General features: G+C 41.5%; 1 protein-coding gene across 5 annotated transcripts in view; it reads right to left on the bottom strand.

Annotated features, from left to right (window-relative positions):
- The window catches only part of Disp1 (dispatched RND transporter family member 1), a 154,620-nt gene that overhangs the window by 111,240 nt on the left and 16,091 nt on the right, over positions 1-27,289 (bottom strand). For 4 of the 5 annotated variants that reach the window (XM_021231847.2, XM_021231851.2, XM_013119215.3 and 1 more), the window contains exon 2: positions 18,030-18,110. The exons of the other annotated variant lie outside the window; for it this stretch is intronic. The gene's annotated coding sequence lies outside the window, so the exon portion shown is untranslated. The remainder of the gene's footprint in view (positions 1-18,029; positions 18,111-27,289) is intronic. 5 annotated transcript variants of the gene reach the window in all.

Below are 27,289 nucleotides of genomic sequence, written 5' to 3'. Positions count from 1 at the left end.
ACCTATAGACCTCTACCCCCATAACTCTAAAAAAAAAAAAAAAAGGCATAAACAAAAGACCCAGAGGGTTAAGAGGCTAAAGGAAGGTCAATGAAGACTAGTATGAGAGCTAAAGAAGTCTTCAAATCTCAATGGGAAGAAAAGCAAGCAGACAGCAGTACAGGAGAAAGTGCTGCCTGTGCAGGAGTAGGCGACATTCTCGTGCAGGTGACATGGCTGACGTTCTCTCGTATTAACTCTTGTCTCAAAGAACCCTTTCGGGCCTGTCTTCTGCACAGCTCAAGAGACTGAGGCTGACGGAGTAAGTGTCCTGTGACAGTTAGAGTTAACAAGCCAGTCTCTCAATCTTTCTTGGGAATGCTTGCTGCACAATCTGTCCCTGTGACACCCTGGAAGTGTGCCTTCGAGGGCAACTTCCTAACAAAGGTGATACTAGAACACAAGCCCTTCTTGGTAGACACTGCCAGATTCTACATTACATTCACAACTAATTGTCAAGACTCTCCTTCCAAATGAAATGGTACTTTCAACAGATTATTTTTTAATTCTATAATTCCACTTGTCAAAACACTTGTATTAGGCTGTTGAGAGCCGTGCACAGAACATGACTGCAGCAGCCCCCGCTGCTGGGGACTGTTCCACCCCCATTGCAGTGCCACACCTTCCTGTCACAAGCAGGCTGCCAGCCGCCTTGCTTTAGTCATCTTAACAACACTGTTTTGTTCAGGCTGCTCCAAAGTCATGGATACATTCTTCATCGGCACTGATCTTGAAAGGTTTATGACACACAGATTTGGTCGAGTGCATCTCATTATGGATTTCATTTAAAAGGGCTTTTTGTTTTGTATGAATACTAGGTTTACAAGTAACTGTTCTCAAAGGTTCTGTAATTGGGATTTTCCACATGGCTAATGGGCAAAAACACAGAAGGTGTACTTCAACGCTGAGGCATGCCGTGATACTGTGTTTCTCTTTTGTAAGTGAAAGGTTGAAATTATCTTGTCACAGGTGTTAAATAAACACAAAACAGATGAACTAAAATACACTGATTTAGTCTTATAAAATCTAAAAGAACCTTAGTGATAGAACACGAGACACACTTGGAGAAAACAACGTTAGAACCAAGTGCTGTCACTGCCACCATGCTGGATGTGCATAACCACTATCTGTGATCATGTGTGCGCTCTACAGAATCCAACATCTTTAAATACAGATGTGCATAACCACTATCTGTGATCATGTGTGCGCTCTACAGAATCCAACATCTTTAAATACAGATGTGCATAACCACTATCTGTGATCATGTGTGCGCTCTACAGAATCCAACATCTTTAAATACAGGTGTGCATAACCACTATCTGTGATCATGTGTGCGCTCTACAGAATCCAACATCTTTAAATACAGGTGTGCATAACCACTATCTGTGATCATGTGTGCGCTCTACAGAATCCAACATCTTTAAATACAGGTGTGCATAACCACTATCTGTGATCATGTGTGCGCTCTACAGAATCCAACATCTTTAAATACAGGTGTGCATAACCACTATCTGTGATCATGTGTGCGCTCTACAGAATCCAGCATCTTTAAATACAGAAGACACATGGGGGAAAAAGCAATCCAAAGTACAAGTGTTTGTCTCTGCAGTTGGTATAGAGGACTGGGGGTGCATGGAGGGGACAAGCACTTTGAGACAATTCGTGGGAATTTAAAAACACCACTTAAATATTTATTCCCTATCCCTGTGTTTAGGAACAAGGCTCAGTGAGTATATGAATCTGTGCCCTCTGACCTCACTTTTCCACAGTAGTGGAAGATGAGCAGTATACTATATGTGCACTGGTGGTTTTCAGTCGTGCTTATCTGTTTCTATGCCTGTTTTCCCAACCAGACTGTGAGCTGCCCAGAGCAGATGTATTATAGCTCATGCGCAGTGTGTGCTGCACTACATACAAAATAAACAAATGTCAAGCTAAATGAGACACAGGAATCTGCCTCCAGAGAGTTTATAATCCAGAATACCTATAATCTCAAGTAGCAAATCTTGAATGCATTTTTCTATAACCATTTTAAAAGTAGGTTCTATGCTTCCAGTGGAAAGAATATCAGAACTTTTTGGAGAGGACTTGGGGAGGGTAAAACCTGGCTATGTACCCCAGTTAGCCTTGAACTAGCACAGTCCCACTCGTGCCTCGCCAGGGCCAGCTCCACAACTTCTCAGCTGACTTCCACATGTGGCTCCCAGTGGCCACTGTAATTAACTCTCAATGTTTTTAAACCTGATTCATCTACTCTGTGATAGCAGGATTGCTTAATGTGTTGATTTAACTCTTCCAAGCAGGCACTTCTCACTATGGCTTGTAATTACCCACTGAGGTGTGTAGAGGCATCTTGTTCCACTAATAGATTTGAGGTACTGGCCTTAGGGTGTGGCTTTGGTGTGTTGACCTGATCCCTTATAAGGAAGAAGAGGGCCTCACTCTCTTTTGGGTTGTGGTCTGAACATCCTGCAAACTGGCAAAGAGCTTGAAATGACTTTTTTGGAAAGATTAGCAACAATTATCCCAAAAGTGAAAGAATAAAGTTCATAAAGAAAACCATTAGGATCCTCCCACACCTTATAAGGAAATCATTAATCTCTGGAGTCCCTACATTCTACACTGATGTAGACAAATCAAGTAAGGCAGGACATAAATCAGGAGATAAAAGTAAAGTGCTTCAAAGCACTTATAACTCTGTGCAAAAGGCAGAATTGTAAGCCATTCTCATGGTACTAATGAACTTTAGAAGACTTCTCAATATAGTTACCCACTCTCAATATGCAGAGAGTTGTCTTACATATTGAAACTGCTGAATTCCTGATGCTACAGAATTAACTTCATATTTATGCAATTACAGGAAATAATAAGAAAAAGGAATCATCCTATATATATAAAACACACATCAGATCCCACATGGGTCTGTCAGGTCCTCTAGCACAAGGCAATGATGAAATTGATTAATTATTAATAGGAAGTGTGCTGGAGGCCTCAGAATTTCATAAAAATACCATGTGAATATCCAATGTTTAAGAAAGGATTTTTTCATCACTTGGCAATAAGGAAATCATAAAAAAATGTCCTACTTGTTCCTTCTATAACCAAACCTTACCTAAGGGTATGCATAGAAATGAAATTTGGAAAATGGATGTTTCATTTTGCAGAATTTGGAAAATTAAAATATGTACACCATACAATAGACACATTTTTGGGATTTCAATGGGTAACTACTTTGAGCTCTGAAAGAGCTGATTGTGTAATTACATACCTATTAGAAGTAATATGGGTATACCTGCACAAATTAAAACTGACAATTCTCTAGCATATGTCTCTAGTAAATTGAAACAGTTTTTTAAATATTATATCATAAAGCATATTACAGGTATACCACACAATCCTACAGGACAAGCAGTCATTGAGAGATCTAATCCCAGCTTAAAAGAAATGCTTTATAAATAGGCAGGGGAAACCAAGAACAAAAACAGATTGCATAACGCCTTGTTAACTTTGAATTTTCTCAGTGCTAATGAGAAAGGAACAACATCTGTGGAGAGACATTGGACAATAGAAAAAACTTCTGAGCTAAATCAGCTGGTGAACTTCAAGGATGTGTCGACCTCAGAATGGAAACCAGGATATGTGCTACACTGGGGAAGGGGTTTCATTTTTGTTTCCACAGGAGAAGAAAAGCTATGGATACCATCAAAGCTAATCAAGATTCAGTTTGAACAGAAGAAACCTCTTTATGGAGAAAAACGATAGCTCATCTATCAAGGAGACAATCCCACGAGTTGTAAAGAAACCTCACAAAGGTCAGAGCAGGGTTCTGTTCTTATCTTTTCAAGAACAAAAAAACAGACATACCCACCTTCAAGAAGCCAGAAGACATTGGACATCTAGATGACTAAAGAAGAAAGGATAACTATCCAGAAAGAATCACCAAGCAAAGGATTATCTGACTTATGGTACCAATATCCAATACAGGGGTAAAATCTCACTACCTGAAAACCTTTATCTCCTTACTTCCCAGTATAGTGGCAGTCCCAACTCACTTAAAAAATCAAAGCTGGCTTTGGAGTTCGACTGTGTCTCATTCCTTCTCTAAATCCAAGCAGGTTAAAAATTTCCTCGCAGCAATCTCTAAAGTCTCCAGAAAAAAGATGGGGTCCCACAACACTGACTCCCCTTGGTTCACATGATGTCAGGAAACTGATAAACACCACTCAAGGATCGGCTTTGGACTAAAACTGCTCTAGACAATTCCAGATTAGCTGGCTGCGGTGGTCCACCTTCTTACGAAACTCTGGCAGGAGCTTCAGATAAGAACCTCAGATAAGCTTCACCTGCTCCTCAGAGACCAGTTACAATGTTAGAGCTGGTCCTCTTGAGACTTAACCATTGTCTTAGTTCTTATACAGGATCCCACAGAGAAAACATCACTCACAGGACAGTTGGAAGTAATTCCCAGTTGGTCGAACGCTTTGGGAAGGATTAGGAGGTGTATTGCTGGGACAAGCTTTAAGGTTTCAAAGGCCCACACTATTCCCAGGCGGCTCTCTGTGTCTGTGCTTAGGGATTAGATGTAAGGACTCAGCTACCTTGCCTGCCTGCTGCCATGCTCCCTGCCATGATGGACGTGGACTCACCCGCTGAAATTGTGAGCAGTTGTCTTCGTCACTGTATCCCTTCACAGCAACAGAAAAGTAACTAAGATACTCTGCATGTCGTGATCTTGACAGCAGGGACTATTGTTGTATTATAAATTATTTATTGCAAGAGTAAATATGTTATAGAAGCAATTTCAGTCATTTCATGATGTGTTATTCTCACCACCCTCTCTGCTTCTCCTGTCACCATGTGTTAACTTAGTACAAAGACCTTCATCAAATGTGGTGGACTTCTAGCCTTCTGAACCATAAGCTAAACAAATTCTCTTCCTTAAAACTAACCTAGTCTTGGGTGTTCTTTTACAGCAGCAGGAAATAAGGTAAGCCCAAGCATGGTACAGTTGTCTCACTTACTCATCACCACAAAGGCAGTTGATTGTATCTATCAAATTATATCTACTGTATCTATCTATCTCCACAGAGCATGCTGTTTGGACCAATGAAAACAATCCAGACAAATCTATCTTCCTTCTTCCTAAGCAACACCCATAATCTATGCCATACGCAAACTACACTAGTGAACACAAGAAAGAGAATCAGAAGGCAATACTTTCAAACACAACAGGCCAAGGTGTGTAAAAGGGAAAAATCATAAAAATTACCACTAGAATGATTTAAAGAACGACACAAAATGATTTGAACTGAATGACTTTCATTGGCATAATTCTACAATTTGGAACTAGAGAAGATAAATAAACCCAGGTAAATAATGAGCAACTTCTTCTTTTACATGAAGAAAACTAGACTACAGAATTATTCCAAATATGCATATATTAATGAGATCTCATGGCAAAGTGAAGGCTTTGAATGTTCTCTAAAACAGTCTCTTATTCTAAGCTCTTCTCTGCCAAGCCAGTCATCTCTCTCTTGTTGTTGTGTGGTGATTGAAAGGTTGGTTTGTCACAGGGTCTCATCACATACCCTGTCTGGCTTGGAACTCTCTTTGTAGACCTGGATGGCCTTGAACTCACAGAGATTTGTTTGACTCTGCCTCCCAAGTACTAGGATTAGACTGGGATTTCCCTTGTAACTTACTAGATTGTGAAATTATTCTACCTTGACAGATAAATGAGTCATCTCCTTAAAATTTCCAGCTGAAACAGCCCACTTTTAGACAAGTAACAAACTCCTAAACTGAGTTGAAACTTTAATTATTGTCCAAATTCACTCCTATTTTTATATGCAAAGTTTGTCCTTCATGATTGAAAACTAAATTTTGGCAAACTGTTCACACGAGGAGTCACTCTAAACCCCCTTCACCATGTCTTAAAGGCCTCACTCGGAATGACAATTGTTGGTACAAACCCTGCAATACTTGTTCCATTCTGTTCCCTCCACATGGCACAGTGCCAAACAATGTATTTTTTTTAATTCAAAAAACTCAATGTCTTACTTAGAAATAGCTTGAAGAGTTGGCTCATGGCCTATTTGTAACTGATACTAAAGTTTAAATACCTTCTCAGCAAAGTTATACTAACTTCAAAATACTCTGGGATCAACCATTAAAATGTTTTTGTTTCAGTTACAACACTAATGAACACCAAATGCTGGAATGTGTTTTAATGGTCAAGTGCACCAAGGATTTTCTTAAAAGCAAAGCTAGATCAATTGTCCATTATATACCTAAAGGCAGATTAGCCAGCCCTGATACAGATACACTTGAAAGATTTAATACTTCAGTGTGCAATCAAGCATAAGAAAGTTTAATTCACAAGCCTGCTCAACTAGTTTCATTTCTCCTATAAGAATCCAAACTCACACTTCCCAAGCTGCACTTCGAAGCCTCCTCTCTTTCATTCTTTACACAAGCAACTCTGCATTCACCTTGATTTCCACATTCCTATAAAAATGGTGATATCCAAGGGCCTAAGTGCTCTTTCTCCCAAAATGAAACAGAAAGCACCATTAGGGGTAGGAGAATGAATGCCAATTCATTAGGAGTATTCGAAATCTGCAAGAACTATGATGGGATTTTAAAACTGCAAGTTGGGTAGTGGTGGCCCATGTCTTGAATCCCAGCACTCGGGAGGCAGAGGCAGGTGGATCTCTGTGAGTCTGAGGCCAGCCTGGTCTATAGAGCGAGTTCCAGGACAGCCAAGACTGTTACACAGAGAAACCCTGTCTCAACAAACCAAAAATAATAATAATAATAATAATAATAATAATAATAATAATAATAAACAAAAAGACTGCAAAGGAGAGTAAGCTATTTAGGGCATCTCTACAGGTTCACACGACATCTAGGAAGGTGGCCTTCTCAGTGCCATACCACATCTTGGCAAGAAGCTGTACAGCAGAGCTTCGGGGGGTGACCCCAGGATGACCCCTCTGTCTCATCTTGCTAGGTTTTCTTCTCCATGCTAATGGCAGCAGCTTCAGCTCCCAGCCGCCCTTACATCCATGCTGGGAGGGGCAGCCATCATTGTCAACACCATCTCTCTGCTTCTGATCTGTAATTTTTCTCTTTGTTGCTCTGCAATGGCCATTTTGATTTTTCCCTTTGGGGCCTTCAATATGGACTTTCCCAGAATCCAAAGTTTAGGTGTTTTTCATTTAGTTTATCAACTACTAATCATTTCTTCTTGTTGAGATAGTCTTCAGTTCTTGCTCGCTGCCCTTCATTTAGAGGCTCTCCCATCAGGCCTTACTTCTGTTTCATTCTAGTCTCAGGGCACAGATAACTAAGAATTTACAAGATGTACCATATTAAAAATTTACAGTTGCCAAGCCTGGGGACACAGGCATGTAATCCTAGCAACAGAGAAATCTGAGGCAGGACAGAGTTCAAGGGCTTTGTGAGCTACAATAACAAATCCAAGCCTGAGCAACAAATCTCAAAATGCTTTCAAGAGTGCAGGTGAGAGGGGGTAAAGCTCAGGGAGAGCCCGCCTAGAACACAGCTCTGAATCCAACCCACAGCTGGGGATGGGGCTGAAGACTGACTATGCCATAAAGAAAATGAAAGCTAAAACTTCAGAGAACTGCTTAGGTAGTCTCTGTCGTTTCAAAAGTTCCTCTGCACTTGCAAAGTTAACTAATGACAAGCCACTGCTACCTCTCTCTACAGAACCTCCCCAGACTCTTCCGCGTGAGTTTGTTATATTAATCTGATTTTTAGAAGCAGCATGTACAGTAATAAAACTGCATTTCTTTAGATGACCTTTTTGTTTTGACACCTTAGATTTACACAGATTAACTGATTCCCCAACTAGGTAAAATCAATGAGGTTTATCATGCTATTATTATATATCAACTAAAAGTCCTTTAAAGCAAATGAGTTACTTTATGTTACCATGGAATACATTTTGGAAAATATAAATATATACAAAAACCCTGCCACTATCCAATGCTATTTTTAATCATTACATTTTCCTTCAGTTCATAATTAATGAATGTTAGAAATTATAAACTTGCACAAACAGTACTTCCTTTTGTTTACTAAACTTCAACTAGCCCTTCCTTCTGTTTAACAAGTAACTTCTTCACCCCAAGAACAACACAGATATCTTCTTCAGCAATTTGCCTCTTTCCTCTTAGGCAAATCTACAGCAGCTCAGACCTCTTCACACTGCCACTGTGTGATATCACTCCACACCATCACGCACGTGTGATATCACCTCCACACCACACACACACGTGTGTGATATCACCTCCACACCACACACACACGTGTGTGATATCACCTCCACACCACACACACACGTGTGTGATATCACCTCCACACCACACACACGTATGATATCACCTCCACACCATCACACATGTGTGATACCACCTCCACACAATCACACATGTGTGATATCACCTCCACACCACACACACGTGTATGATATCACCTCCACACCATCACACATGTGTGATACCACCTCCACACCATCACACATGTGTGATATCACCTCCACACCACACACACAGGTATGATATCACCTCCACACCACACACACATATGTGATGTCACCTCCACACCATCACACACATGTGTGATATCACCTCCACACCATCACACATGTGTGATATCATCTCCACACCATCACACATGTATATCACCTCCACACCATCACACATGTGTGATACCACCTCCACACCATCACACATGTGTGATATCACCTCCACACCACACACACAGGTATGATATCACCTCCACACCATCACACATGTGTGATATCACCTCCACACCGCACACACATGTATGATATCATCTCCACACCATCACACATGTATATCACCTCCACACATCACACATGTGTGATATCACCTCCACACCATCACACATGTGTGATATCACCTCCACACCGCACACACATGTATGATATCACCTCCACACCATCACACATGTGTGATACCACCTCCACACCACACACACGTGTGTGGATACCACCTCCACACCACACACATGTATGATATCACCTCCACACCACACACACATGTATGTTATCACCTCCACACCATCACACATGTATGATATCACCTCCACACCATAACACATGTGTGATACCACCTCCACACTACACACACATGTGTGATATCACCTCCACACCACACACACATGTATGATATCACCTCCACACCACACACACATATGTGATGTCACCTCCACACCATCACACACATGTATGATATCACCTCCACACCATCACACATGTGTGATATCATCTCCACACCATCACACATGTATGATATCACCTCCACACCATCACACATGTGTGATACCACCTCCACACCACACACACATGTGTGATATCACCTCCACACCATCACACATGTGTGATACCACCTCCACACTACACACACATGTGTGATATCACCTCCACACCACACACACATGTATGATATCACCTCCACACCACACACACATATGTGATGTCACCTCCACACCATCACACACATGTATGATATCACTCCACACCATCACACATGTGTGATACCACCTCCACACCACACACACATGTGTGATATCACCTCCACACCACACACACATGTATGATATCACCTCCACACCACACACACGTGTATGATATCACCTCCACACCATCACACATGTGTGATACCACCTCCACACCACACACACATGTGTGGATATCACCTCCACACCACACACACAGGTATGATATCACCTCCACACCACACACACATATGTGATGTCACCTCCACACCATCACACACATGTGTGATATCACCTCCACACCATCACACATGTGTGATATCATCTCCACACCATCACACATGTATGATATCACCTCCACACCATCACACACGTGTGTGGATATTACCTCCACACCACACACACATGTATGATATCACCTCCACACCATCACACATGTGTGATACCACCTCCACACCACACACACATGTGTGGATATCACCTCCACACCACACACACATGTGTGATATCACCTCCACACCATCACACATGTGTGATACCACCTCCACACTACACACACGTGTGTGATATCATCTCCACACCATCACACACGTGTGTGGATATCACCTCCACACCATCACACATGTGTGATATCACCTCCACACCACACACACGTGTGTGATATCACCTCCACACCATCACACACATGTGTGATATCACCTCCACACCATCACACATGTGTGATCTCACCTCCACACCATCACACATGTATGATATCACCACACCATCACACATGTGTGATCTCACCTCCACACCATCACACATGTGTGATATCACCTCCACACCACACACACATGTATGATATCACCACCATCACACATGTGTGATATCACCTCCACACCACACACACATGTGTGGATATCACCTCCTCACCACACACACATGTGTGATATCACCTCCACACCGCACACACACGTATGATATCACCTCCACACCATCACACACATGTGTGATATCACCTCCACACCATCACACACATGTGTGATATCACTTCCACACTACACACACATGTATATCACCTCCACACCACACACACGTGTATGATATCACCTCCACACCACACACACGTGTGATAGCACCTCCACACTACACACACATGTGTGATATCACCTCCACACCATCACACACATGTGTGATATCACCTCCACACCACACACACGTATGATATCACCTCCACACCATCACACACATGTGTGATATCACCTCCACACCATAACACATGTGTGATATCACCTCCACACCATCACACACATGTATCACCTCCACACTACACACACATGTGTGATATCACCTCCACACATCACACACATGTATCACCTCCACACCATCACACACATGTGTGATATCACCTCCACACCATCACACATGTGTGATATCACCTCCACACCATCACACACATGTGTGGATATCACCTCCACACCATCACACATGTGTGATATCACCTCCAACCACACACACATGTGTGGATATCACCTCCACACCATCACACACGTGTGTGTATATCACGCCCACACCATCACACACATGTGTGGATATCACCTCCACACCATCACACACGTGTGTGGATATCACGTCCACACCATCACACATGTGTGATATCACCTCCACACCATCACACAAGTGTGATATCACCTCCACACCATCACACATGTGTGATATCACCTCCACACCATCACACACGTGTGATATCACCTCCACACCATCACACACGTGTGATATCACCTCCACACCATCACACACATGTGTGGATATCACCTCCACACCATCACACATGTGTGATATGACCTCCACACTTCACACACACGTGTAATATCACCTCCACACTACACACACACGTGTGATATCACTCCACACCATCACACATATAACTTCCTTTGAACTTGGCTAGTTCAGTCTGCCTATACTCTCTAGATTAGATGATTTAACACACACACACACACACACACACAACCACTTCAGTCAGTATAAATAAATGACAAAACAGGATTTAAAAAAATTTTTATACAGGAATACTGAGTTTTACATATATTTTAAAAGCAGACAGTAATTACCCAAATGACTGTCTTCCTCTTTAGTTCTAAACAGCTGGATGTGCTTAAATTTAATTATTTAAGAAATGAGATAATATATCCCTAGGAAAAGACTTAGACTTCCGGCCTTCTCCATTCTTTCATGGCTAATTCCCTGGGGGAAAAAAAATCAGTTGTATCTGTCTTTGAATGGAATTTTTTGAATTTTCTTTTGTGGTAAACTATACATAAAATGTATCATCTTAACCCTTTCCAAGTTCAGTCATAAGAAGCACATCCACAATGTGGTACAAACAAGCTCTAGACTTCTGTCTAGCAAAACTGAAACTCTAAACCTCTCTCCATGAGTCCATCATCTTTCTCCCTGGATGCTGACAACCACCTGTCTCTGTGAATTTGAATCAGACAGTAGATGCGTACAGTATCTAACTTTTTAAGACTGCTATTTCACTTAGCATAACGTTCTCAACCTTCATTTATACTGCAGGACTGTCTGAATTTCTTCCACCTTAAAGCTAATGATATTCTATTGTATGTAAATACATACTTTTTTCCTAGTTACCAATCACAGGCACTTCCTTTCACATAACAATGAACTATAATGTTGTCATGCATATAGTTACAAATTGATTTTTAGACAATTTGTCAAATGCTCACAGTACAAGAAGTTTAGGAAACAGATTCACCATGTAGCTTCTAGAAAAGCATGTTACTTTTCATACAATAAAATGAAGAGAAAAAAATTTTAAGCTTATCTATTTGAGTTATCACTAAGTTCTATTTCTTCTGCACTCAAGCATGACAGGCTACCAAACCACTGAATGGAATTCTATTTCTAGAATGAATATATAACAGTTTATTATGAAGAACCCTCCACCAATATCTTCCCATGGCAACACTCAGTTTTATGAGAAAGAAATAGAACAATGGCTGAGTTTTCATGAAACTTCCTTACGCTTCACTGGCCAGTTCACGTTTCTCTTTTCAATTTCCACTTTTCTAAGGGAAAACGTACATGTTATTGAGACACATCTGATCACACAATCAATAAGCTGCTCAAAGGGTTAAAATATCACAGATGCGGACGCTTAAGTCTTGTGTAACACCAGGTCAAAGCTTTTCTGTTTGGACAAAGATGGTGATGGAATGAGCACAACACATGTCAGAGCACTTCCTCCCAGCTCTATTTATGATGTGTTCAGTAATCCCAAGGCTTACACTATGTGTTTCAGCACTAGTGCCCATCCCAAGGTGTTGCTATGGTAGAGCATTAGAATGCTAGCTTACAGCATTATTCTTCCCAGAGGACTGCTCAACAGAAAATACACAGAGCGCTGTCCTCGGTTCCCTAATAATCCCTCCCTTTAAGAAGTTTCAAGGTGACTTACTATGCTTTAAATGGAAAATATGATACATGCAAAAACCATCTGTTTACAGGGAACATTTACCCTCACTGTTTTCACTAAATGAATGAAATGCAAGATGATTCTAAGGAGACAAGAAGACACTGCCACTGTTTCTTGGAAGAGGTAGACTAGGGATGCTGACAGAAGGGAACTTACTTTTCTTATTTTTCACAGGGGATTTTTAAAATTGTGACAGTTTTCAGCACCTGTATGACTACACAAATATTACCATAAATCCTAAACTATGCACTCTAGTTAATAATAGCATGCCAATTATTAATTAGTCATTTGGAAAAATTGAAAAAATAGAGAAAATTGGGGAGGCAGGGGGTAGGGAGCATAAAGGAGGATTCTATATTTTCCATGCCGTTTTTCTGGAAACATAAAACTAGGAGACTAAGCAATAAAGTCTACTGTTCAATAAAGATGCAAGAAAACTCAGTAATTTTTATATGTAATGAGTATATTATGCATATTTTATAAGAGATGATTTTGTTAAAACTCTAATTACAATTAACATAGAGATAATAAGAGCAATATCACTGCAAGGCTCTCATTCAGTAAAATATTTCACATTTTCAAAAAATGTTACCACCCAGAATATACAAATGCACAATTCACAGAACAGAGAGGCATCGTAACAGATGGTCCTGGACTAGAAACTGCACTAGGAAGATCCATAGTAGACCCTATCTCTCCTTTAATACACCCCAATGAATTTTTGAGGCATTGTTCCCTAGCTATGCTCACCTATGAAATCCAAATGTGATTATTACTACATCATTATGAAGTCACTCTCCCCATATGTAATCTAACTTGTCATTTATCTTCCTATCAGGAGGCATCTTTACAAATTTAATTGAGGATTCTCTAAATTTTACATAAGAATATACTGCTCCTATTCTCAAGTATAACCTATCTACAACATGGAATAATTATTTCAAGGAAGAAATGGAAAGCATGCCAAACACCTTTTTTGGTGTAGTAGTAGTCTAACAGTTCTCCCAATTTTCAGTCAAATACTACTTCTGCAACAGAAAACTGTAGTGAGATATCCACCCCGCCCTCACCTGTAGTACTGACCACACCCATTTGTGTGTAGTCACAGGTGCGGACATGATGGAGAGTGGGTTTTAGGGGTAGGGTCCGGACAGGTGGCTCTCTCTTGCTTCCAGTCAGGTCACAGAGGGCAGCCTCGTGAATCCTTGGAGCTGGAACTTGCAACAGTCACCTGCTTCTTATGTAAGTGCATTCTCCCCGAATAAAGTTACATTAACCTATTCCGACACTAGTCCCATGAATCTTGATCCATGCATCCACAGAAAAACATTTACAACAGTTTATTTTCAAATTGGCTTGATAAAGCAACTGAAATCTTTCTAGTGACTGTAGTTTCAATGCTCAAGGACATATGGGTGTTTGGGGTGTGGATGGAGAACTACATCAGTGGGGTTCAAATCTCAGCTACCTTCCCTCAGTGTATTCACCAGAGGGCAATGACCTTACTCTCTCAGATTAGCTGCCATATCCAGAAAATGAGGGATACCAGAGTCACCAAACATAGGCTGTTTTAAGGCTTAAATGAAATAATGTTAGCACAGAGGCTGGCATACCATAAACACCAAATAAATGGTAGGTCAGAAACAGTGATGGGGTTGTTACAGTGTGGCCCAAGCTGGGCACATTTAGCTCCTCGGTAGGAAGCAGGAACACTGCCAGTAAGCTGCAGAGCACAAACCTCTTCCATGGGCTTCCTGAGGACAGCAACCCATGCCCAACTCATCACACAGAAGCTGACAAACAACAGCTACATAAATATATGAACCATAAAAGGAGAGCCAGGAAGCAAACTCTGGAAGTGGGGCCAGCACAGACCTGAAGTGATAGCCTCTTAGCAAGCATGGACAGGATGCTCAACCGCCAGGTTTCATTTTCCTTTAAGGGGGGTTAATGCCACTTGCCACAAGGCTGTTAGGCTAATGAGGAGGCATTCATGTGACACTCTCAGCATCACTTCGAATACACCGTAAACAGCCAGCCAAAGGCACTGAGACAGACATGGTGATGATGTGCACTTTTACATCCAATGACAAAAGAGATCATCTCCAACTGTCTCAGCTATTTCTCCTTTAAAAACCATGTTAAAATTCCACTTATTACACAAAATGCAGTTTTTCCTGAGAACTGGCTAAAGATGTGTCTCATTTCTCTCTTTCCACAAAGTCAATTTGGATAAAGCAACAGACAGACAATTTAATCACTGAAATTCCCTTATCTATGACTGATAATTAACCCACCAACTACTGGAATACAGCCACCTCCAGTACACTAGAGTTGCTGCATTCTATGTAATAAGTAGAACCAGCCATCTGCCTGAGGACACACAGCCAAGCAGGACACCACTCCATTTCTATTTCTGGATCTGATGCTGAAGGGCAATAGGAACAGACAGAGAGGGGTAGTCACACACACATGGTACACGCTATGTTGCCAAATGTGGCACAACTGGACTGCCTAACTCTGCAGACCAGCATGGCTTAGTACTGGTAACTAATGAACTTTCTTCCTCTAGGTGGAAGGGACCCTTGGTATTTCACTCTCTTGTTCCATTTGGGAAATAAAATCCCAAAGACTGAGTTACATAAGCTCCCAGTCAGTTACTAAAGAAATGTAAGAAACCCTGGGTCCCTAGTTCTCCAGTGATCCTTCCAGAATCTCTTCTACTACTGAAAGTTCATCTTGCCACAAGTACAGTCACTCCCAGAAGTTACATGGGCACAATGGTAATGTTTTTTCTTCCAAATGTGGCGTGGCTTGAAAGCAAAATGTCCTCCATAGGCTCTATGAACACTTAGGACCCAATTAGTGGTGCTATTTGGGGAGGGTTAGGAGATGCAGCCTTGCTAGAGGAAGTAAGTCACTGGTGGGCTTTGTGATTACATAGCCTCACCCGATTTCCAGTTCTCTCTGCTTCGTGCTTATGACTGAGGATGTGAGCTCTCAGGTGGTGTGGAATATTTGTTTACATGGTGTGACGAAGTGTCACTGTGATTGGCTTAATAAAGAACTGAATGGCCAAGAGCTAGACGGGACTTCCTGGCATAGAGAGGAAGTGAGTGGAAGGAATCTAGGTGCAGGGATTTCATCAGCAGACCTGGAGCAAGTCGGCATGCCGTGCTGAGAAAAGGTAAAAGCCACATGACAGAACATAGATTAATAGAAGCAGGTTAATTTGGATTAGAAGAGCTAGTTGGGGACAAGCCTAAAGTAAAGGCCAAGCTTTCATAATTAAAAAGTCTCCATGTTGTTATTTGAGGGCTGGCTATCCAAAGACAATCCCACAAGAAAGCTTGCCACACTCAGGTCCTGCTGTTCCAGCTGCCCTGCTTCCTCATTATAATGGATTCTTGTCCCTCGGATAAACTCTTTCTTACGTGAGTTGAGTTGCTCCTGACATCTTATCACAGAAAATGATGAGTAATTAAAACAAAACGGTAACAGGACATTAGTTCCAAGTGGACCATACATATTGGGCACATACTGCCACTTCTGTATGCTTACTGAGACCGCAGATCTGTTATCTTTGAACCAACTTTATGGAGCTAAGGAAGACACCTTCACAACCACAACATTTTCTCAGGATGAGCACTTCTAAAATCTAGTGCTCTGGTATCATGCAACCACACCTAGTGAAATAAAATAATTTAATCCTAACTTTTTTTCTCCTCATTTTTATCATCAGGCTTACCAAATGATCCTAGTACCGAATTTGTTCCTCATTCCTTTTACATCAAGAGTCTAGTCATTAATAGTCTACAACAGGATATAGTTGCTATCACTATACTAAGTACAAAACAGAGATATAAGCCTGGTGGTGGTGGTGGTGCACAACTTTGATCTCAGTACTTGGGAAGCAGAGGCAGGCAGATCTCTGAGTTCAAGGCCACCCTGGTCTACAGAGCGAGTTAGTTCCAGGACAGCCAGGGCTACACAGAGAAACCCTGTCTCAAATAAACAAAAACAAACAAACACCATACAGCTAGTTGCACATGTTGTATCATGTAGGTGTGTTTACACACATTTTATGGTAGTCATGCCACAAAGTGACCTACTGATACATTTCTCAAACTCTGTCCTTGCCATGAGTGATGCAAAATGGACAATGAAGATCATCTGAAGAAACAAATATCCTATAGCACACTTAAAGTCTCAGTTCACTGTGATCTGTATCACACAGCACAGTGGTGATCACAATATAAACTATATTACCAAAAGGTTTTTGGATAATAGAAACAAAACAAAACCCTCCGGTAAAGAACGAGTGTGTAGGGCTGGGAAATAGCTGTCAGTAAAATGCCTACCTTGCAAACACAAGGACTTGAGTTTGATCCCAGAACCCAGACTTTAGAAGCCAAGCAAGGTGGCATATGCTGGTAATCCCCGAGCATTGGAGGAAGGCAGGGGACTCCGGGGCTCACTAGCCAGCCACCTACCCAGCTTAGAGAGTTCCAGGACAGGACAGCTCTGACCTCAAAGGAAAAGTGGGCCATGCTGGGAAACAACACTGGATTTGTCCTCTGGCCTCTGCACACACTGCACACACACATGTACATATACCCACACAAGTGCATTTGTAGACACCCATACGCATGCACACAATGAGGGAATATAAGCTATGTTTTGTAGTGTGGATGGGTCAAATTTAGTTCAAAAGAACTATTAACATCTATGTTAAGGACACAAATATGACCCAAATAAAAGTAAAAGATAAGCAGCTACTTTTAAGCTTGAAATAAAAACAAAAAAGGAAAAGGAAAAGGCCAGGTGTTGGTGGCACATGCCTTTAATCCCAGCACTCAGGAGGCAGAGGCAGGCGGATCTCTGGACAGCCTCCAAAACAATACAGAGAAACCCTGTCTCAAAAAAACAAAAACAAAAAAATATAAATAAATAAATTTGAAATTACCTCTTTTTCAATGATGCAGTTGTGACAGCTGATACATGAATTAGTAAGATAATTCAACAACCAAGATGGACACTCAGAAATCTACGAAAGAAAAGTACAATTTAAATTTAGTTTATAAACAATTACTGAAACCCATACTAACATCTGGAATGCTCTGACCATACCAGAGGAACTTACTGTCATTGTATAAAACAGTTATAAAATGAACCTAAAGCAAAAATAATAGTACTGTATCACAGATATTGTCTGTATTGTTTTCCATTCTAAAAACAGTTCTGCAAAGTAAATAATATAATCTACTTTGCAACTGAAAAGAATCTGAAGTTGGACAACCTGCCCTTTATATAGTTGCTCATGTACAAGGTCAAATCATTCTTTCACAGAAACTAGGTGGAAGGTTATATTTAATCTGCTAAAAAGAATTAGGAAAGTATCATCAGAAACCATAAAGTCTTATGTGTCACATGTCACTGTAAAAACACTGACTTACAATCATAAACGTCAAACAACTACCATTTCAAAACCTGTGGTCTGGATTCCTTTCATGCATAGGCTTCACGTACAGTACCTAGCAGGACAGAATTTCTCAGCAGTAAGACCTGAGATACACCACTTTGTATAGAAGATACAACCTTTGACATTGCAACCCACCAATGCCATCTACAATGTTCATGCTGAAGAAGAATGTAATTGAGTTATAAGACAACGATCTCATAATATTTCAAGTTTACCATTTTGCGTCAGACCAAATTCAAAGCTATTGTGGGTGGAACCCATTGTTTATCTGTCCCTCCTTTGCTTCCAGAGACCAGACACCAAAGAGCTGGTTCCTCCGTCTAGATACAGGGCAAGGCACCACACTCTGCCAGTCCCATATTTTCAAAGATGGTGGACGGGTAAATAAATCCCTAAGAAAAATAAATGGGAATAGAAAAAAAACTACAAAAAGTTTTTAAACTTAGAAATGAAATAAGCATGATCAACACAGGCACTGGGCACAATACTGACAAGATCCTATCCCCATAGAATTTCCAATTTCCCGATCTGTGATAGCTCTGTAGGCATAGGTAAGGTACACAAAAAGATACAGGGTTTGGATATTGGATTCAAGATGCTCAGCTGATAAAACCTATGTGAATATTTCAAAATTCAAAAAACTCTGAAATCTGAAATACATGAGTCCCTAAATAACAACAACATGTTCCAGTGACTCCAATCAGTTTACCCATACATGACATTTAATAACCCTTGGAACTTTATAGTCTTTCCAAGCATCTCCTACAACAACCCACAACAAGAGTGAGTAGCCCCACTGACTAATGAGGAAGCAGATTAAGAAACACTGTATTCCTGTTGGGGGTGCAGGGGGCACAATTAGAAAAAGCCAAAGTTCAACCCCAGCTCTAGACCGACACCCAAAGAAATGGGTCTGGTTTCCATCAAGAGAATTCACAGCTCAATTCATACTCTGAAATGAACACCTCATAATTCATCTATCACACCACAGTTTCACAGTCATGACAAAGCCGGGGTTGCATGAGGAAGGTGGACAGCAACTAAGGACAAATCCTAACAGAGACTGGGCCACAGGACCAAGCTTTTCCTAGTCACTTCTCAGGACAAACCCACTCCTCACATTCTCCACCCTGCAACAGCCTTAACTACACTGTTCAACAGTACGAGAGAATGAATGGGTATGGTGATTTGGGGGGGGGGTTCAAAACAGGGTTTCACTGTGTAGTCCTAGCTGTCTTGAAACTAGCTCTGAAAAGCATGATAGCTTTAAACTCAAAAGAGATCCAACTACCTCTGCCTCCCTAGTGCTGGGAGTGCACCATACAGTAATCTTTAAACAGGGTACTAGAGAGTGATTATGGGATATGCAAAGACTAAATGCCATCAGTCCAAACATCAGACATACACAAGTATCCCTGATTAAAAAGTGAGATCATCTCAAATACTTATACCACCACTTTTACCTACCACATTAATACCAGCCTCTGTGAGATCATACTTGTGACCTTCATTCTAAGTCTCTTCTCATACTGGGGACACAGCTCAGTCAGAAGTATAGCACGATAAATAAAAGACCCAGAGACAGACATTGGGATTCAAGCTTCAAGCTGAAGATGAAAGGAGCATAGCAGTCGGCCACTACCTCTCACTCTACGTCAGACTGAAAGGTGATCCTGGCTCCACCAAACCTCAGACTGCAATCCCAGACTGCTATGCTCTCCTCAACGTGGCTGGAGAATCGTGACCTGAATGGCTCTACCTTTTATACCTCTCAAATCCTGGGATTAAAGGCATGAGCTAATTCACTCTCCAGTAGCCCAGGGTGGTCTTAGACTCAGAAATCCAACTGCCTTTGTCTTCTGATTCCTGGGATTAAAGATATGTGCCACCACTGTCTAGTTTCTATAGCTAACTAGTGTGGCCGGCTTTGCAAATTGATCTCCAATGGCTTTATTAGATCATAAACAATGTATCACCACACAAAAGAGTCTTTGCTTTGCATTCATGAGGTCCTGAGTTAGATCCCCAGCACCATGGGGTGGGGAGGTGACAGGGACACATCTACTTTCAAAGACTGCTAGGGACATACCCCACTGCCAGTCTGAAAGATGCTGTGAAAACTACTTCTGGCCAGGTGGTTGTGGCACATATCTTTAATCTCAGCACTCAGGAGGCAGAGGCAGGAGAATCTCTGTGAGTTCAAGGCCAACCTGATCTACAAAGCTACACAGAGAAACCCTGCTTCAAAAAACCTAAAAAGAAAGAATGGAGAGAGGAGGGGAGGAAAGGAGGGAGGAGGGGAGAGGAGGAGAGGAGAGGGAGGGAGGGAGGGAGGGAGGGAGGGAGGGAGGGAGGGAGGGAGGGAGGGAGGGAGAGAGGGAGGGAGGGAGGGAGGGAGGGAGGGAGGGAGGGAGGGAGGGAGGGGGGAGAAAACTATTTCTGCCTACTAGCATGCTTTCCTAACCCTTTTCTGGTCTGAGATCAACAGGAATGAGAAATAAGCAACTTCTTTGTCTGCAGAAATCTCTCCTCCCTCCACATTGTCTTCGTAAGGATAAAAACTCCAAACTGCTGATGCTTCCACGCCATCCCTAGTCCCACAGATGGGTACAAGTATTCAGACGGTGATTTCTACGGGGGTCCTGATGGATATTTAATTTAACATGGCTCAATTTAAAATTGAAAATATTTCATCTACATTATATTTTCTTATATTTAACTTAAAATCAAATTAGGCAGTATCCACAAGAAATCAAAACTAGCTAAAAAGTATTCTTCATTTTTAAAAATCTCAACTGAAAAGTTTATTATTTATTTACTTATTTTTGGTGCTGAAAATTGAGCCTGCGGCTTCCCAGTCTACTGTTAAACCAAACCCTAAGTCCCTCAGCTAAAAGATTATGAGATAAAAATATTTGTTAGCGATGATAAAAGCTTTCTATATATCTTATGATCAGTTGGCCAAACTGAAGGTTCTTGTAATAGCTTCTTAGATTGTAAACATTAGAGTAGTTGATAAAACTCAATGACTTGGTAATTTTATCATCATAGACAGGTCCAGACCTACCAGCAAGCATTAAATTTCAAAGTTACAAAGGCATGGTGCCATCAAGCAGTAAATTAAGACTTACCAGTTCAGGCCCCTGGGAGGTAGGCTCTTGCCTGCTGTACTAGTCTGCCTGGTTGGCACCTGGCACACAATCAATATGCAATCACTTCACTACCTCACGATCATTAGCACCCTCACTGTCCTACGTGTCCTGGTCCATCTTACAGGAGCCTTCTATGGGCACCCACACACTCCAGCCAGCACATCCTACAATCCCTCATCAGGCTCCCTCTTCACATCATACGCCCCCACACCTCAGCGTCCTCATCCCATTGAGCCGCAGGCCATTATTTCATAAAACTGCTCCAATATTTCTAGTTTGGGGTACTATCTCTTCCATCAGAACCAATAAAACATTGATATTCCACAACAGGCTTTAGTAGACACTGTTAAAGGAACTGAAGGTACTGCCACTATCTGAGCTATTCTCTGCCTAACCAACATGCTTTCCTAAGCTTTTTTTCTGATTAGGAAATCAATAGCAATAACAGATAAAATCTGCCTCATCTTTGCAAAGATCATTCCTCACTTTATGTTATATGTGTAGGGTTGTTAGATACAAAATCCCTATTCCATCCCACCTCTGAAATAACCTCCCCATATTTTACATTTCATATACACACGATGACAAACTGTAGAATACTTAGGCTGGGGTGGCATTTTGTAAAGCTAAATTCTCAGTGGAGAAGCAATCACATCAGCACAAAGGTCCGAACTCTAACATAGACGTCTTCTGCAAAGAAAGAAAGGACTTGGCAGCAAATATGCCGACAACATTCTAGGCACCCAAGTCCATGTGTCATTTCAGTTCTTCACCAACACAAACCCTGAATGAGCAGCCACTCCAAGCCTAAAGCAATAAAACTCAGAGGGTACATCTCACCGATGTCATTGCCTCTGAAAGACAGCATGTGACCTTATAAATAAAATTTAAAACCTTATTAGCTTCAGTTAAGTGGTTAACTGTTGATGCCAGGGACTATGTAGGGAAGACCAGGCAACTATATTACAGCAATCTCAAAGGCGGTGGAATAAGAAGGAAGCGGGGGAGGTTCTTATACCCATTCACACACTACATAATGTTCTTTTCATCACAGTGACCTAAAGAAATAAAAATTAAGTTCACTTACAAAAGGTCTTTGAAACCATGGCTTGATTTCATGGGTAAGCTATGCGGTTTGCAAGACCTGAAGATCAAGCCAGTGATACAGCAAATGACATGGTCCACTCAAGAAAAACTTGGAAGTGGCGTCGGAGTTTACACTGGGTGTGCAAACAGATGTGCTCAGTTCTCACTAGGCATTATCACCTACGAGCAAGCCACTGCCCCAGAAATGCTCATCTCGTCTATCAGAACTGACTGAGAAACACGGCCCAAAAACATCACACTACTACCACTTGTGTCAGTAAGCAAAGCAAGACATCTCACATAGGCAACAACATTGTTTTCTACTCCAGGATGTCCTCCTAAATTTACTGCTAAATGAGGTTAAGAAGATGTTAATACAGGCACTGTTTCCTTCCTTCTTTTTTTAAGGAAGATTGGTATATTGGGTACACTGCAAAGGAGCAATGGGATGAGCAGTCAGTATAGCACTGCTTACATCCTAAGCATTATTTTTGGTAATAATTTTTTTTCAGTAAGAACCTCTTATACATTTTTTTGTTAAAAAGGAAAACTATATCTGAGCCAAAGATGCCTCCAGAAACACATTAAAAATCTCATTTATAGAAAATTCATGAAGAAGTAAGGTCATCATCTTTTAAATGCTTCGTTAAGAAGCTAAATCCTCAGAGCAAACTCTGCAAAATTCCAATACAAATGAGTTTTGACATGTTCACCCTAATCCCAGCCTTAATGTCATAAATGTTCTCAGAGTATTTACTCCACCCGAGCCTCACAACACTCAGGATCTCAGGCACAAAGCAAGTTATGAAGCCTGTTCAGCTCAAAGTAAAATGTACAAGAAACAGCACTTCTTTCCCATTAAAAGGTCTGTCCACAGCCTGCTGTTCTCCTTCCTTGATAGGGAAGTCAGTAAAGGTTCCAACAAGGGACGTTTTCAAGGCTGTTTGGGAAATCTCTTGGAGCTGCTTCTTCCAACATGGTTACTTTTTATGGCTCTCAATGAAGAAGGTTTGGCAGTCACTAGAATGCCAGGAAGTCCTCTCCCATATGATCACTCCACTACCTTGGCTCAAAATACTCTAAGCAAGCAGGTGACAATGTGGGCTTGTTTCTGGCTTGTGAATATATGTCTAGAGATCACCTAAAACCTGTTGGGTTGTAGTGCTGAGTAAAGGATACCTACCTCTCTGCAAACTATTGATCAGAGAGGCTTAGAGGCCACCTAAATGTACTGCCATTGCTTTTGGTCACCCACCAGAACTAGATGGCAATAATCAATAGTGGCATGACTATTGTGGGGGTAACCAACTACTCTTCTACTCGGACGTGAGGCTCAGTCCATAGTAAAAAAAAAATTCAGGTATAGTATAGTAAACCTGATCAAAAACCCATGGCTACCAAGGGCACAGGCCCTAGTGGGGTCATAGGCCCTACTTAGGAATCTACTATTATTTTCATAAATGGGCATAGTATAAAGCTACTTTCTAAGTGTTTGTGATTATGACCACAAGTTAATGCTGACCTCAGCCTTAGTGAGAGAAATTTCATTGCAGTAGGCAATGACTAGTGGAGAGACTAGTAACTGGCCAAAGTGCTGAAAACAAGTGACTTTTGAGCACTCAGTATTCAAAGGGGCATCTCTCACTCCCTCCAAGGCTCTTGGAGGCACATGGAAGAGAGAGGAGGAAGTAGGAAGTATGTGAGAACTGGAACATGGAGAGGAGTGCTATAAACACTGTTTCTAGACATAACACAGGTGTTGTCCTCATGAACTCACAGCAACTGTGGTCAGTTACCTGCTTAACGCCTCCCTGTCATGGTGTAGGAGGAAGGCCTGAGGCCCTGTCCTTACCTGAAGAGCTACTGAAGTTAACAGCATCTTGCAGAGGTAAAGTCTTTCTCTTTAGTGGTGTAGCTACTAGAAAATAGCCCATGCCCCAGTAAATATTTCCTCTCTCACCCTCATACAAGCAGCCCCAATTAAATTCAATGTGTCACAAAAGAAGTAAACAAAAGACAAGAAAAGTAGAGGGGACTTGCTAGGAAGAAGGGGTTCAACAGGAATAGGAAAAGGGGAATGAGAGAGAAAACTATGGGAGTGGAAAGGATGAAAATACTTTATCAACTGTCTAGTAAAAATTTTTTAAATGAGTGAAATAATTTTTTAATGTATGGTAGAGTCAGGCTGGGCAGTGGTGGTGCAAACCTTTAATCCCAGCACTTGGGAGGCAGAGGCAGGTGGATCTCTGTGAGTTGGAGGCCAGCCTGACCTACAAAACAAGTTCCATGACAGCCAGAGCTCTTAAACAGAAAAACACTGTCTCAAAAAAACAAAAGAAGCTGGGCGTTGGTGGTGTATGCCTTTAATCACAGCACTCGGGAGGGAGAGGCAGGCGGATCTCTGTGAATTTGAGGTCAGCCTGATCTACAGAGTGAGCTCCAGGACAGCTTCCAAAACAATAGAGAAACTCTGTCTTAAAAAAAAAAAAAAAGGAGGAGGAGGAGGAAGAGGAAGAGGAGGAAGAGGAAGAGGAAGAGGAGGAAAAAGAAAAAAATGAAAGGTATGGTAGAGTCAGAAATAAACTACAAGAAATGTTCCAAGGTCAGAAATCATGAGAAAGCACAAACCCAGTGATAAATGCCCATAATCCCAGAACTGAGCATGAGACGAAATTGAAAGACGATGTCTATTGAAGTTTCTTGCCAACTGAGAATCAAGAATTTTAATACAACTAACAACATTTGCTCAAGGCTTTTTACCCCAGCTATACAGCTCTAATTTTCCAGAATTTCATCAGAAACCCCATTACAGTAAAATACATATCCTAGACTCCTGTGCATCCTGGTGGGCTCTTGGTTTGCTTTTCTGATTCAAGTCCCATCAAAGGCACCTCCAAAGCCTCTCTATATTCATAACTATTGAAAAGAGAGAGGGAAAGGAGAGGTGAGTCCCTAGAAACCACTAAATAATGACATTATAAAAGCTTCCAAAATCCTAAATACAATCACCACAGGACACCGGAGGGCAGCTCTTCTTGAAGAAGCCACTCATGCTCTCAGATGTGCTTTTCTCTTCCCCTAAGGGCCCTCCTACTTTCAATGAACCCAACTCTGCTTCATCCCGGCTCATCCTAAACTTTTCTTCACAGAAGCCACAGATGCCATTTTACCTGAGTTGAGGTTCCTAGAAAACCAGGGGACTCGAGATACAAAGGTGACAGTGAGGAGCTATGCTATTCCTACTGCCACTGACATCTGAGAGTTTTCCAGGAAACACTGTGGTGAGCACCCTGACTGACACCTAGCTGCTCTACTCTCCTCCTGGCTTCCATGCTATGTTGCTTTCTTTGTGGCTTATTTGGGATTCGATTGCTGTGAAGAGACCATGGCAACTCTTATAAAGGAAAACACTTAATTGGGACTCACTTATAGTTTCAGAGGTTTAGTTCATTATCATCATGACAGAACATTGTGCAGGAGGAGTTGAGAGTTCCACATCTTGATCCACAGGCAACAGGAAATAAACTGTGTACCACATTGAGCACAGCTTGAGAAAAGAGACCTCAAAGCCCACCTCCACAGTAACACACTTCCTCTAACAAGGCCACACCTACTCCAACAGAGCCACACCTCCTAATACTGCCACTTCCTTTGAGGGCCATTTTCTTTCAAACCATCACACTGTGGTTACTTTCTGAAGGTGAACAATGATTACAATAGAAATGGACAGTCCTTCCCACATACTCAAACTCTAATCAGAAATGGCATGGTGTTGGGGGGTGGTTATAGGGTAAATCTGTAGGCTGTATTATGCATAAGAAGGAAAGCATTCGACTGATTAATAGCAGAATTGTTAAAAGCTAAATTCCAGCTCCAACAATAACTGTGAAGATAGGACAAGCTATTCGGCTTTCATAAGCCTCAGCTTCCATGTCTGCAAATCTGGTCTAATAGCTCCTAATTGGACTGTAGTGAAGATGAAATGAGATGTTAAAGATGCAAAACCAGTGATCAGCACCACCAAATAGTTAACAACTATTAGTAGTCTTCTAATTAAGACTAAAATCTTTTATAAAACAGATCTGAAATTCCAAACTACCCAAACAAAAGTTAATACATTATATTCTATTTACCCACTTCCTAATACCCATCACATAGTCAGCAAATAACAAAATCCTGGAAGCCAGCAACAACCAGAAATTAAGTCATTTTTTTAGATGGCTACTATTCAGTGAAGGCCAGAGCCCAAATCACTAATAATCAGGCTACATACTAAGGGACATATTTCTATATTATGCTAGGTCAAACCTATCCAAAGAGGAAAGCATGTGGGCAAATCAACCATAGGACAGTCAAAAAGAACCCGGGCAGTGGTGGCGCACGCCTTTAATCCCAGCACTCGGGAGGCAGAGGCAGGTGGATCTCTGTGAGTTCAAGGCCAGGCTGGACCGACAGCCTCCAAAACAATACAGAGAAACCCTGTCTCATAAAACCAAAAAAAAAAAA

This window comes from Mesocricetus auratus, unplaced genomic scaffold (genome assembly GCF_017639785.1).
Source record: "Mesocricetus auratus isolate SY011 unplaced genomic scaffold, BCM_Maur_2.0 Super-Scaffold_100676, whole genome shotgun sequence".
Taxonomy (NCBI): Eukaryota; Metazoa; Chordata; class Mammalia; order Rodentia; family Cricetidae; genus Mesocricetus; species Mesocricetus auratus.
This window is presented reverse-complemented; position numbering and strand designations above follow the sequence as displayed.